This window comes from Lathyrus oleraceus, chromosome 6 (assembly GCF_024323335.1).
Source record: "Lathyrus oleraceus cultivar Zhongwan6 chromosome 6, CAAS_Psat_ZW6_1.0, whole genome shotgun sequence".
Lineage (NCBI taxonomy): Eukaryota > Viridiplantae > Streptophyta > Magnoliopsida > Fabales > Fabaceae > Lathyrus > Lathyrus oleraceus.
The window spans coordinates 366,398,046-366,411,069 of NC_066584.1; the positions used below are offsets into that span (position 1 = coordinate 366,398,046).

The following is a 13,024-nucleotide window of genomic DNA, read 5'->3' on the forward strand; positions in this document are numbered from 1 at the left end:
CTGTACACTTGGATAGTATTTCCTTCCATCTTGAAGATGGAGCAGCAAAATGGAAGTTTGTAATCCAAAGAAGGGTGGCGGTGGAAAGAGAATTGGGCAAAGATGTTGTGGAGGTCAAAGAGGTCATGGACCTTATTAAAACTGCTAGATTAATGAAAATTGTTGTTGGGTTAACTCATTGTTATGAAGGACTGGTGAAAGAATTTATGGTCAACATCCCTGAGGACATTGCTGATAAAAAACAACAAGAGTTTTGTAAGGTGTTTGTAAGAGGGAAGTGTATCAATTTTTCTCCAATTGTGATCAATAAGTTTCTAGGAATAGGAACAGAAGGTGCATGTGAACTGGAAGCCATAGACAATGAGGTCTGTAGGGAAATAACTGCAAGACAGATCAAAGAGTGGCCTAGCAAGAAGCATCTCCCTGCTGGAAAGCTAACTGTGAAATATGCTATTTTGCACAAGATAGGGTCAGCAAATTGGGTGCCAACCAATCACATCTCTACAATCTCAAATACCCTTGGAAGGTTCATCTTTGCTGTTGGAACCAAGCTGAAATTTGATTATGGTGGATTCATGTTTGAACAAATTGTCAAACATGCTTCTACAAATGCAGTGAAGCTTCCCATAGCTTTTCCCTCAATGATTTATGGGATAATCCTGAGCCAGTAACCTGGAATTGTGAGCACAAATGATCTTCCTAATAGAAGAAAACCTCCTCTGTCAGTTCATTACAAATTGTTTGAAGGCAATCATGTCAATGACATTATCATGACATCTGTTGCGAAGAAGCCAGCCTCACAAGGTGGTCTTATTGTTGAATTGAAAGAAACTTGTAAAGAATTGGATACAGGGATAAGGGTGGAAAAAGCCAAGAAAGAAGCTTTGGAGGCTATGATTGAAAGCTTGGAGCAAGCTGATAGAGATAATGTTGGATAGGCCAAGGAAACAGAAGCCCAAACCTCTAGTGAGAGGTCTGAATCTCAAGATGAATCAAGTGGCAGTTCTGGTTCTGAAGCTGATGAAGATGCAAGCTCCTCTGACTAGTTTTGTTGAAGTTGTCCCCCATTTTTCTGATGGTGTGCTGTGATGGATTTGGTGGTTCTTTCGGCAGTCATGTTCTGATGTGTTGATGTATTTTTTTTTGTTCTTTTTGGTTTTTCTGGATATGTATCTCAGCTTGTAAAGTTGTGTATGTTTGTGGATCTGTAACACCTAACAATATGTTTTGACATTCTGTGTGACATTTTGTTTGACTAATAGGCATTTATTTTGTCTAGTTGGTCTCACTACAACAAACAAGACCTTAGACAGCGCTTTTTTAGCCTTAGACAGCGCTTTAAAGCGCTGTCTAAACCTCCGCTGCTAAAGGTTTAGACAGCGCTTTTTTAAATCTTAAAAGCGCTGTCTAAGCCCCCCCCCCCCCCCCCCCCCCCCTTAGACAGCGTTTTGGCCAAAAGCGCTTTATAAGACCCTCTTATTTTAAATTTTTTAGGTATACCTTAGACAGCGCTTTTGAAAAGCGCTGTCTAAGCCCCACCCCCTTAGACAGCGCTTTGGCCAAAAGCGCTTTCTAAGACCCTCCTATTTTAATTTTTTTAGGTATACCTTAGACAGCGCTTTTCAAAAAGCGTTGTCTAAGCCCCCCCCCCCCCCCCCCCCCCCTTAGGTATACCACATTTTTTCCAGGTTTATAAACCAGAATTTCTACCTGTTTTCAACCAGATTTTGACAGACAATTATCACATTTTATATATGCCATTTTGGCCTTTTTTCTACCAATTTTTGGCTAACAAATATATATATATACCAATTCAAACCAATTTTGCCTTAAATGTATCAAAATATATACAAATTTATGTACACATTTACAAGTCATTACATATACTACAAATGTACACATTAATTACACAAATTTATGAACAAACATTGAGCTCTATCATGAATTGACACCACTCCTCTTTGATTTCGTCCACTTGATCCTTTGTATAAAATGCACACTTGAATTCCTCAAAGTACTACATAATAATATAACATATTTTGAATTAATTCCAACTATTTAATTATATGAGATATGTGTAAATATAAAAATAACTCATAAGTTAGAAATACATACATCGGTGGGAATCTTTAATCGGCCCAAAGCAAGAGTATCTCGCATAAACCTCAACATGAAATACCCGCAATCTATTTGATTACGTTGTTGAGGACACTACATATGAAAAAAAAAATATGGATTATAAATCCTAAGTTTTATCAAGTGTCATCACTAATATATAAAAAATGTGGTAATTAAAAATATACCGCCACTTTAATCCATGTAATGGAGTTGGCGCCCCTCCTTGAGGTTTGGATATCTCGTTGGGCCCGAAAAGCTTGTAGGACGCTAATAAAATAAAAATGAAGCAATTAGAATAATTCACATAAACTAAGAAAATTTTTGAACATTCTCACTTACGTGTCAATTAGGACCTTCATATCCGGGTATGTTGTCCAATCATTTCCTAACGAGTCAAGATAAATACAGCTGACAATGGGAAATGCCCTAAAACCAATAATAACAAGAAATCGTTAATGTGTATATATGTCAAATACATAATTTAAGAAAATAGTTCAATTTAAGACAATTATATGTAATTACCTCTGGAATGTTCGGCTGAAAGGTACAGTTGATACTGTCTTTGTCCGAAGCATCTCTGTATACTGTTGAGGCGCTAGCCTCTCTTTCTCTCCTCAATGCATCAAGCTCAGCTTGCATGGCTTCCAATCTTGCATGAAGCTCCCGATTACTAGGAGCCTTTCCTTTTTTAATACTCAGGGAGGTCGGAGTGACTCCAAATCCCTTACCCCTCACCCGACCAGAATACTCAGGGACATCTAATGCCCGACTAAGTATGCCCTTAGTATCATCGGGAGATAAAGACTGAGATAGCTCCTCCTGAAAAATCAGATGAATACCGTATACTTGTCAAATATTTGTGTATAAAAATGTTATTCAATTAATGAAAAAATGTTATACTTACACATTTCTGGTATACGTGTAAAACTTCTTCTTGAGGAACTCCAGATTTGCCCACACGGGCTTCCTTCCACAAAACATGTGCAGGAAGAGATGTTTCTGAACTTTCCTCCTTCTGCAGCTACACATTAAGTCATACAATTTGATCAGATAAAACTAATATATGATGAACAAATTTGTTATCGCAATTTATAAATACTTACCATGGATTGTTCTAAGCGTCCATATCCGACACGTCCTTTTCGGTACGGATATGCGGGACTTGATGCTCTTTCCCGATTTGTAGCACTTATTCTTTGAAAAACCGGGTCTTGTCTTTTGGATTTGAAAGCTTCCCATTCTTCAGCCGATATCAAACTTTCATATTTTTTAGGAAGCTCCGCATCCACAAAATTACCATCCGCATCCTTAAGGAACTTGGATGATAAAAATGTCTGAAACCCTCTTAGAAGCTTTCCTGCCAATTTCATACAAAAACCTCTTCTTTCTTCTTCGATGTTAAAACATCGCTAAGAAAAACATACAGATTGATAGTTAGTATCGGTAATTGAAAAAACATAATTGATACCGTATAATTAAGGGCCAAATGATTGTACCTTTATCTCACTCCAAATTTTTTCTTTGGACTCATTCAGCTCTTTGTTTCTCCAATCATCACATGTAATGGGAATTTCATTCCTTACTAGTGCACCGATAAAACTAGTTAAGGTATGCCCATTAGGTTCTATAAGCTGTCCCTGGTTGAAAACAAAAAAATAAAGAAATCATGCATTATCAGATATAACTTATAATCAAAGCAATTGAAAACAAAAATATAACGAAATCATGCATTATCAGATATAACTTATAATCAAAGCAATTGAAAACAAAAAAATAAAGAAATCATGCATTATCAGATATAACTTATAATCAAAGCAATTGAAAACAAAAATATAATGAAATCATGCATTATCACATATAACTTATAATCAAAACAATTGAAAAAAAAAAAGAAACCATGGATAATTTACCTAAGTCACTAACATCTCTTTCTTTTCTTTGTTGGAATATTAATCACTTGTTTCTTAGCAATGCGTACGGATGAATTGATCCAAATTCCCTCATTATGATCGTTTCTTATATATGACTCATCCGGTATAAGATCCTCAACTTCATCATTTCTATTCAACTCATTCCGTCTAATGCATGACTCATTCTCAACATCAATATCACATTGATCGACACCGCTATCATCAGTCACTTTGTTAGAGAAAAGCACTATAGACCATTTTGTACTCTTTGGGTCATTCACATAGAACACTCATTCTCAAAAGGTTAAGTTTTATTACGGGTTTTTTATTCAAATATGTTTTACAAAAGGGATGATAATGATGGGTATGTTTGAAACCAGCGGCCTTAGTTGGTCAATAAAGGAAGCCACTCCAATAACAACAACTGGCCTCACAATAGCAATAACAAGCCAATAAACCAAAATGCTGTCGACCAAAGTCTAAACAAATGTTTCGGAAAAATATCACAGATATGGAAATCCAAGTTTGCCACAACCATTTTCATATTCACAACCATCATTTTCCAACAGCACGTTATACAGTATCTTAACTTATTCACACTATACATAAAGAAAATTCTTCTTAATGCCTTTTAGAATTATCTTGCTTGAACTTATCTACCAATATAATCACTTGTGAGATTATTCATAAGAACTTATAGAAACAAACAACCTATTTATGATATATCCACAAACTATTTTCACCTCTCCAGAATAACATGAAAACCATTTATAGTTTATATGAAAACAGTTTTAAGTTATTTGCTCTATATAGCTTATGAATAAACATTCACTCATAAGTGCTTATGCTATCAGCACTTACTTAAACTGTTTATCAAAACAGGGATATTTGCTTATAGCTATAGGCACTACAATTAACTCATTTCATAATAACCAAACAAATGCAGCCACAAGAAATTCAAATACATTGCAGAAAACCGTTGCTTATAGCTATAGGCACTACAATTAACTCATTTCATGATAACCAAACAAATGCAGCCACAGAAATTCAAATACATTGCAGAAAAGTAACTGAGAAAAATACAGAAAAACAGAGGACTATTAACACCATAAATCAAAGAAACACAAGAGATAATCAAAAAATTATCAGGCCAGAAGCAAAAATTCAAAGCGTCCAAAACAAACAGGTACTAAACAGTGAGAGGTCCATTATCAAAATAATGAATCCCTTCAAAATCCCATTCAACTTTGGGAATAGACTCAATCTTGCTCACTACTTTCTCAATTCCTGAAAACGAAACCAATGCAACCATAAATACACACATTCGAACATCAAGAGAAAAAGAGTTTCATAATGAACGACATTAGTCGGAACCTGAAGAGTCGACGGTGACATGGGAGGAGCGGCTAGCGACCCAAGCAGAGGTAGCCCTAACTTCATCCATGGAGTTTTCACAATGCGGCGTTTGAATGTGAAACTGTGATAATAAACCCTAAAACCCAAAGCGGTTAGAAAGAAAAGAAGAAAATAAAAGTTTTATAGAGATTGTTCATAGTTTCGCGGTTTTCATGCTGAAGGTAAAGGGTACATTACGTGGGCGTGATTTTTAATTCTATAATGTGACTGACCTTACCTACCCTCTCGTTAGTCGTTACTTCTGGGCCACGAAATGCCTAATTTTTTTTTTAATTTAAAGACTTTAGACCGCGCTTTATCAAAAGCGCTGACTAAGGTCTATATTTAAAAGCGCTTTCTAAAAGGGCTGTCTAAGGGGGGGTCTTCGACAGCGCTTTTAGAAAGCGCTGTCTAAGACCCCCCCTTAGACAGCGCTTTCATTATTTTTTTGGAACATTTTCCGTGTTTTATTTTAATTTTAACCTTAGACAGCGCTTTCTTTTAAAAGCGCTGTCTAAGATGCGTTGTTAAAAGTCATTTTTGGCGTAGTGTCTCTTTTGGCTAAAAAGGGGGAGAAGTAGCTAAAAGTAGTTGTAACTAAAGTGGCTATGCTATGTTATAAACAGATGATAGATGATGAGGATGTTGTTGAAGATAATCTGTTTAGTACAGGTGTTGTTGAAGGAGATGTTAGATGGGGAGATGTATGTCACAAGTGATGTTGAAGGATATGTTTGTGTTCAGCAGACTGAGGGGGAGGAGGATCACAAGCGCATTTGTGTTTAATATGTGTTTACTAGTTGCTATTTTAGCTAGTAATGTGTGTTTTAATACTTCTGCTGCTAAACTGTTGATGTGATTATTCTCTTGTGAACAAATGGTCTGATGTATGTTTTAGCCAAAATTTGCCAATGGGGGAGTTTGTTGGGTCTATGTCTCGGCATCAATTTTGGTAAAACCTAGAGTGTTCACAAGTTGTCCTAGGTGTTGTCTTGACATAAGATAACAGGTTCCTGCAGGGTGTTTAAAATCTGAATGTGCGGGATTTTACTGAGATGTCAGACCCGATGTCATGACATCTGTATACAGAACATTCAATCTGAATGTTAGGTATTGTGTGATTGCGCTTTTTATGCTAATCTCTGTATGATTGATGTGATGATTGAACGCGTCATTCAATCAGCAATTAAAACCAGATTGACTTACTTTCCAACAGGATATAATCAGTTGTCATGAGAAGATATGAATGGAAAATAGTTTTAGGGTTTTATGATGTCCAAGCCCAGCCAAACGCTTCTATAAAAAGGGCATGGAATACCTGGTATTAACACACAAGAAATAACGAACGAAATGTTGAGAGAGAATAAGGGTTTTAGTCTTGTGTGGTCGTGTGTATTGTGAGCCATTCATTCATCCATAGATGATTGAATTGGACTGACTTTTGAGTTGTAATTTGTCCACTCTAAGCTTTGAAGCATGAGTGTGTGTTTACTTGGTTGAAGCTTTTAAGCAAGATCAAGTATGTGTTCTTGAAGAGTGTCTTCTTTTCATTGTAATATTTGTTCTTACATCACTACTGTGATTGAGGGGGAGTGAGTAGGATCTCATATCTAAGAGTTCTTAGGTAGAAGTCACACGGGTAGAGATTAGGTGAAAAGACTGTAACTTGAAGTTGTTTACTGAGAGTCTTTGAACTAATTATGTTTAGTGGATTTCCTTCCTGGCTTGGTAGCCCCCAGACGTAGGTGATTTTGCACCGAACTGGGTTAACAATTGCTTGTATCACTTGTATTATTGGTCTTTATCTTTTATCTTGTTTATATTGTTCAGATATTAATGTCGTGACATTACCTTCGACATCTCATATCTGATACCAGAATTTCAGGGTTTTTTATACTTTGTCAATAGCCTTATTTTTCCAATGTTTTTCTCACTATCATCCTTTTGATGGAAGTCCCTTAGGGAATAATATTAATCATCGTCCTGTTTACGATAACCGTTATCCTTTTGGTAATGGTAAATCCTGGGCATTTATGATCTTACCGTCATCCTTTTGGTGTCGACGATCCATGAAGTTTTGGTCTAACAAGTTTTGTTGTTTGACCTTACCGTCATCCTTTCGGTGATGGAGATCTATGTCCTTATGGTTCAACTATCTTCCTTTTGTTGATAATGATTTCTATCATTATGTCTAATCCTCATCCTTTTGGTGATGGCGTCCAGTTTGATCTAAACATCATCCTTTTGGTGATAGAGACTATGGAGTTTGGTTTAGGCTATCACCCTTTCGATGATTGCGACATTTGGAAAGTCCAATCCTACTGTCATCTTTTTGGTGTCAGTGATATTTGAAGTTACTATGACTTAATATCATCTTTTTGGTGGTAACAAGTTTTGAAGTTTTGTTCTTACCTTCATCCTTTTGGTGATGGTGATCATCGAAGTTATTGTGACTTATTATCATCCTTTTGGTGATAATAAGTTTTGTTTTGATCTTACCTTCATCCTTTTGGTGATAGTGATCATCGAAGTTATTGTGACTTATTATCATACTTTTGGTGGTAACAAGTTTTGTTTTGATCTTACCTTCATCCTTTTGGTGATGGTGATCATCGAAGTTATTATGACTTGTTATCATCCTTTTGGTGGTAATAAGTTTTACTATTTGAGCTTACCGTCATCCTTTTGGTGATGATGATCATTGAAGTAGTTATGACTTATTATCATCCTTTTGGTGGTAACAAGTTTTGAAGTTTTGTTATTACCTTCATCCTTTTGGTGATGGTGATCATTAAAGTTGTTATGACTTATTATCATCCTTTTGGTGATAACAAGTTTTGTTGTTGGGTCTTACCTTCATCCTCTTGGTGACGGTGATCTTTGAAGTTGATGAGTTAACTATCATCCTTTTGGTGGAAGTCTTGATATTATCCTTTCGGTAATGGGAAGCTTTATTAGGATAACCATCATCCTTTTGGTGATGAACGTCATCCTTTTGGTGATGGAAATCTTTGGATTTTATTGTGTCTGACTTTCATCCTTTTGGTGATAGCAAGTTTTGTTGTTGATCTTACCACCATCCTTTTGATGATGGTGATCTTTGTTGTTGTTACTGTAACCATCATCCTTTTGGTGATGGCTACCTTTGAAGCTTGGTTTATCCATAATCCTTTTGGTGATGACGATCCTAGAAATCGTGGTGAATTACTATCATCCTTTTGGTGGTGGCAATTAACTCTATTGTCATCCTTTTGGTGCCAGAAATCCTTACAATTTTAGTCCCACCATTGTCCTCATGTTAATAGCGACCTTTTTAAGATTTGAGTGTCGACTCGAGGGTTGGAATTGATTGGGCATTCTACCCCTAATACCTTTGTGCTGCTAGAATTAGTTATATTTTCTTGCTGCATTTTGTAAGACCCCAATTTTGACCCTAAGATCCCTCATTCAATTTCATCATATGCACTAGCATTGGGATCACACCTTGGCATCCTCCTTACCCCTCTTTCATTGGATTTGTTTTGGGAGAGATCACCAAGCACCATGTGATTGTATCATACTTGTATATTATCATTTTACTAACCAAAACACCAAAAATATATCTTTGCATTTGCCTAACTCTTTTATAGGTAGGGCATGATCACCATTGATCTATCAAGTTCACACCTAGGGTTTAAGACCCTCATGGCTAAGAGCACAATCAAAGATTGATCCACAATGTCTCAAAGCATCATATATGAGTCCGATTGATCTCTGCATGTTATATTGATCAAGTATTCTTCAAGAGTTTGAAAGTGATTTGCCTTGGAAACCCTAGTTTGACTGGGTATCTTGAGTAACTTCTCCAACAAGCTATCTCACCCATTGATCAAATTTCTCAAGGTACACATAAAACATTTATCATATTATGCATATATGATCTACCATGAGCCTAAAAAAGTCAAGAGAATTGAAGGTTAGCAAGTTGGTTGATGGTGGTTGGCCAAATGAATTCATCTTATCAAAACTGGGTCTCCCTAGACCCTATCTCCTACAATTTTCACCATATGAAAATTCTTCCAAGTGACAAATTACTCTAAATGACATTACAAACAACTTTCATGTTGAGACCTAGAGCTAGTTTTGCTTGGAAAATCATTTTCTATGTTGAAACGTTATAGGTCATTTTGTCTAAACCCTAATTCGAAAGTCAACTTCCCAAGGCCATAACTTGCTCAAGTTTTATGAGATGAAGGATTTCCAAGTGGCACAATCAAATTCAATATGTCTAATTCAACTTTGATGTTTGGAGTAAGATCTAATTCAACTTTTATGAGCATGTGATATGAGGATACAATATAGGTCATTTTTTACCTATACCATTGTAACAAGTGATTTTTCCAAACTTCAAAAATGCATAACTCTATCATTCTAAATCCAAATGACATGAAATTGGTGACCATTTTGAATGACTTTTAATGATATACAACTTTGATGAAGACACGTTTCTCATTTAAAGCTCACATAAAAAGTTAAGCAAGATGGAATATTGAGATATGTGACTTGACACTTAGAAAAAATTTCAACATGTTGAAATTTCCAAATTTCCATCTCAAATTTCTCCATGATCCAAGCTCCAAATGGAAAAGTGTTCAACATCAAACTTGTTCCCCTTGATCTAAGCTTTCAAAAGAACCCAAGTTCATGCATTTTGGATGAGATTTGATAGGTCTGCACATGGCTTTAACAAAGCTGCATGATTGGAAGAAATCAAATGCCAAAAATCACATTTCACATTGTCTTGGCATCCAAGCCTCATTTGAACTTCAGAACATATGAAAGTGGAACAAATTGGATTGATTCATGGGCCTGTACAAGCTCATGCAAGCTTGTGCATGAAATGTCCAAATTTAGCAATTTTTCAAGTGTTCAAACATCAGTCCCAATTGCTATAAATACAGGCCCTTGGAGCTCAATTTAGACACACCTTGCGCGCCAGCTTTTCCCCCCAATTGAAACCCGCACATTTCAAAGGAAAACCTGATAATTTTCAACTTGAAAATTGAGTTTAAATCTCACTGTTTAGGGATTCAAGAGCTCCAGGATCCAAAGCTTTGTACCATTGCCAAACCTCTCCTACAAGCTTCTCAAGTGTGATCAAATCAAGTTTGAAGCAAGAAACATCAAATTCTGCACAACATTGAAGGTAAATTTCAGAAAACTTCTTCTCTTCAATTCTCGCTCAATTCTCATCAATTCCCTTGGATCTTTGGTTGTCTGAAGTCCTACCAATGTAGGCAAGAAGATTGAGTTGCTTTGAGGTCAAATCGAAGCAACTCAGTTGTCACACCTCAAAATTTAACTCCTCATATCTTTTTATATATTTGGAGTTAGTTGAAATTGAGGTCAGATTCATGCTCTACGCCATTTTTTATTTCATATCATGTCCTCCTTTTTCATTTTCTTGATGGTGATGAGTGAACCAGTCCGATGGACCTCGCCTGAGAAGGTGACCGGAGGTCCAATGCCGGTGGTGTGCTGGATAGGTTCTGAGTCATTGATCTCTTTTAAAATGTTTTAATCTCATGCGTTACTTCTGAATACCAAGCCTACGCCGCATTGACTGCAGTGCATCATGGAACGCGCGTTTGTGTCCACTTGATCTGCCACCTCAATTAATGAGGGAGACCAAGTGGCTCACGTTTTTTTTATTTTCTGATTTTTGTTTTAATTCATTTGATTTTTATTAATTCATATTAATTTTAATATTGATCCAAAAAATATGAGAGTTTCACCAAAAAAATTTAAATAAATTCCTCTTTCATATCTTTTGGATCATTATTAATATTTTTCATGATTTAATTGATTTTGTGTTTATTTTTAATTGTTTAAAAATACTTTTAAGTCTTTAAAAATTCTGAAATTTTTTCTCCAAGATCCTTTGACCTTGTTTGACCTATGATAAATCTCATGGCCATATCTTTGGTGTTTTGATGAGGTTTTAGGAATTTGACAAACCATATTTAATTTAAATGCATTATTTTAGTATTTTTAATTTGAATAAATGCCAAATAATTGTGTTGACCTCTTATGATGGTTTGTGTAAGTTTGACTTGTGTTGTTGGGCCTTGGTCAAGGTCGATTTGACTTTGCTAGGTTAATATCATTGGATTTAGGGGATTGATGGAATGTACATTCCATCTCCCAAAATGAATGAATGATATTAATTTGGTAAAAGTCCTCCTTTGACCAATTTGTGTTTTGATCCATTCCCCTCCCTCTTCATCTAATTCCCCTTCTTTATGCATTCATTTCATTTGGCCTATGATATCTCAAAGTCCTGAAGCTAGTTGGTTGAAAAATCAACATAAGTATGGATGAGATTAGGCCACCTCTTTTGCATTTTCTTTTTGTGTGTGGTATGTTTCATGAGCATAGTCCATTATACTATGTCTCTGACACGCATTAACACCAAAATTCTATTGCTCGGCCTCAAATAGTTGTGACTTCTACATAAGTCCAATTACGATTGCTTAACATAGCGCTAAATTTTTAACACAAAAAGGCATAGCATTCTAGTTAGTGAGATTGTAAGTCTCCCCTCTTTCATGGTATTGTGTGGAAACTTGGCCTTTTTTCCTTCCTTTGGAAGATGTCTTGGCTCAAGGATCCATGCTTGTGATAAGTGGGTTGAGTGTTCTCCAAAGAATGACTTAAAAAAAAGCAAAAGAAAAACAATACTAACTTCTAACTCATTAACAACTAACATTTAATTTCAAGTCCTTTATTTTAATGCACTTTAATTTTTAAGCTCTATTCATTTTCCATTATTCATACCATTCTAATTGTTTATATTAATGCCTTTTCACTTTGTCCACTTGGACCATATTGTGGGATATGTCTTGTTTATACTTTGTTTGTTTGAATGGTCTTTGACCATTAATGTACATAATAATAACAAAAACCCTAAAAGACTATTGTGTGGACTGTTAACTTGATCTTGGACAATTGGACTTAGAATCTAGGCAACATTCCTATGCTAAAGGACTTGGCCAATGTCAACTTTTGTGAAACCAAGTGCTTGCAATTTGAAACTTCATTTGATACATCATTGAAGATCCATCTGAGTTCATCTACAACACGATCACGATGAAGCTGTTATTTTGAACCTGTGACTTGCGGAATTCATCTGCTACATAGGCCAATTCGAAGAAGATTATGGAGTGGCTAAAGCTTGGATGGGGTCATCTTTATTTGATGCTTTGCTCTTCAAGTTAATATTGTATGCACTGTTTGTTGCTTGATTCTAATATCCAAGGGAATTTGGGATTTCTATATGGCATTCTTGCCTATTGGTTTTCTACCCATCGGTCAGATCTTTTCAACTCTTAACTTTTAATTTTGTGCATAGGATTAGTCTCTTCATCTCCTCCCCATTTCTTTAATTTCAAAATCTCTCCCTCATTTCAAAAACTTCTTTGTTTGAACTTGTTATTTTCTAAATTTTGACCACTTTGCAAACTAGAAACTTTGGCCTTATGCCATTGTATTTTCAAACTTCTTTTCTTAATCAAACTTGTAAATAGACTTAACTATACTTGACCTAAACTTTCAAAAGCCTG

At 35.7% G+C, this 13,024-nt stretch overlaps 1 long non-coding RNA gene across 1 annotated transcript; it reads right to left on the reverse strand.

Annotated features, from left to right (window-relative positions):
- Window positions 1–5,220: 5,220 nt before the first annotated feature.
- Window positions 5,221–5,710, reverse strand: LOC127093593 (uncharacterized). Its single transcript, XR_007792593.1, has 3 exons — window positions 5,657–5,710; window positions 5,403–5,520; window positions 5,221–5,315 (listed from the first exon to the last, which is right to left on the reverse strand). It is a non-coding gene; the product is annotated as an uncharacterized LOC127093593 (long non-coding RNA).
- Between the last annotated feature and the right edge of the window lie 7,314 nt (window positions 5,711–13,024).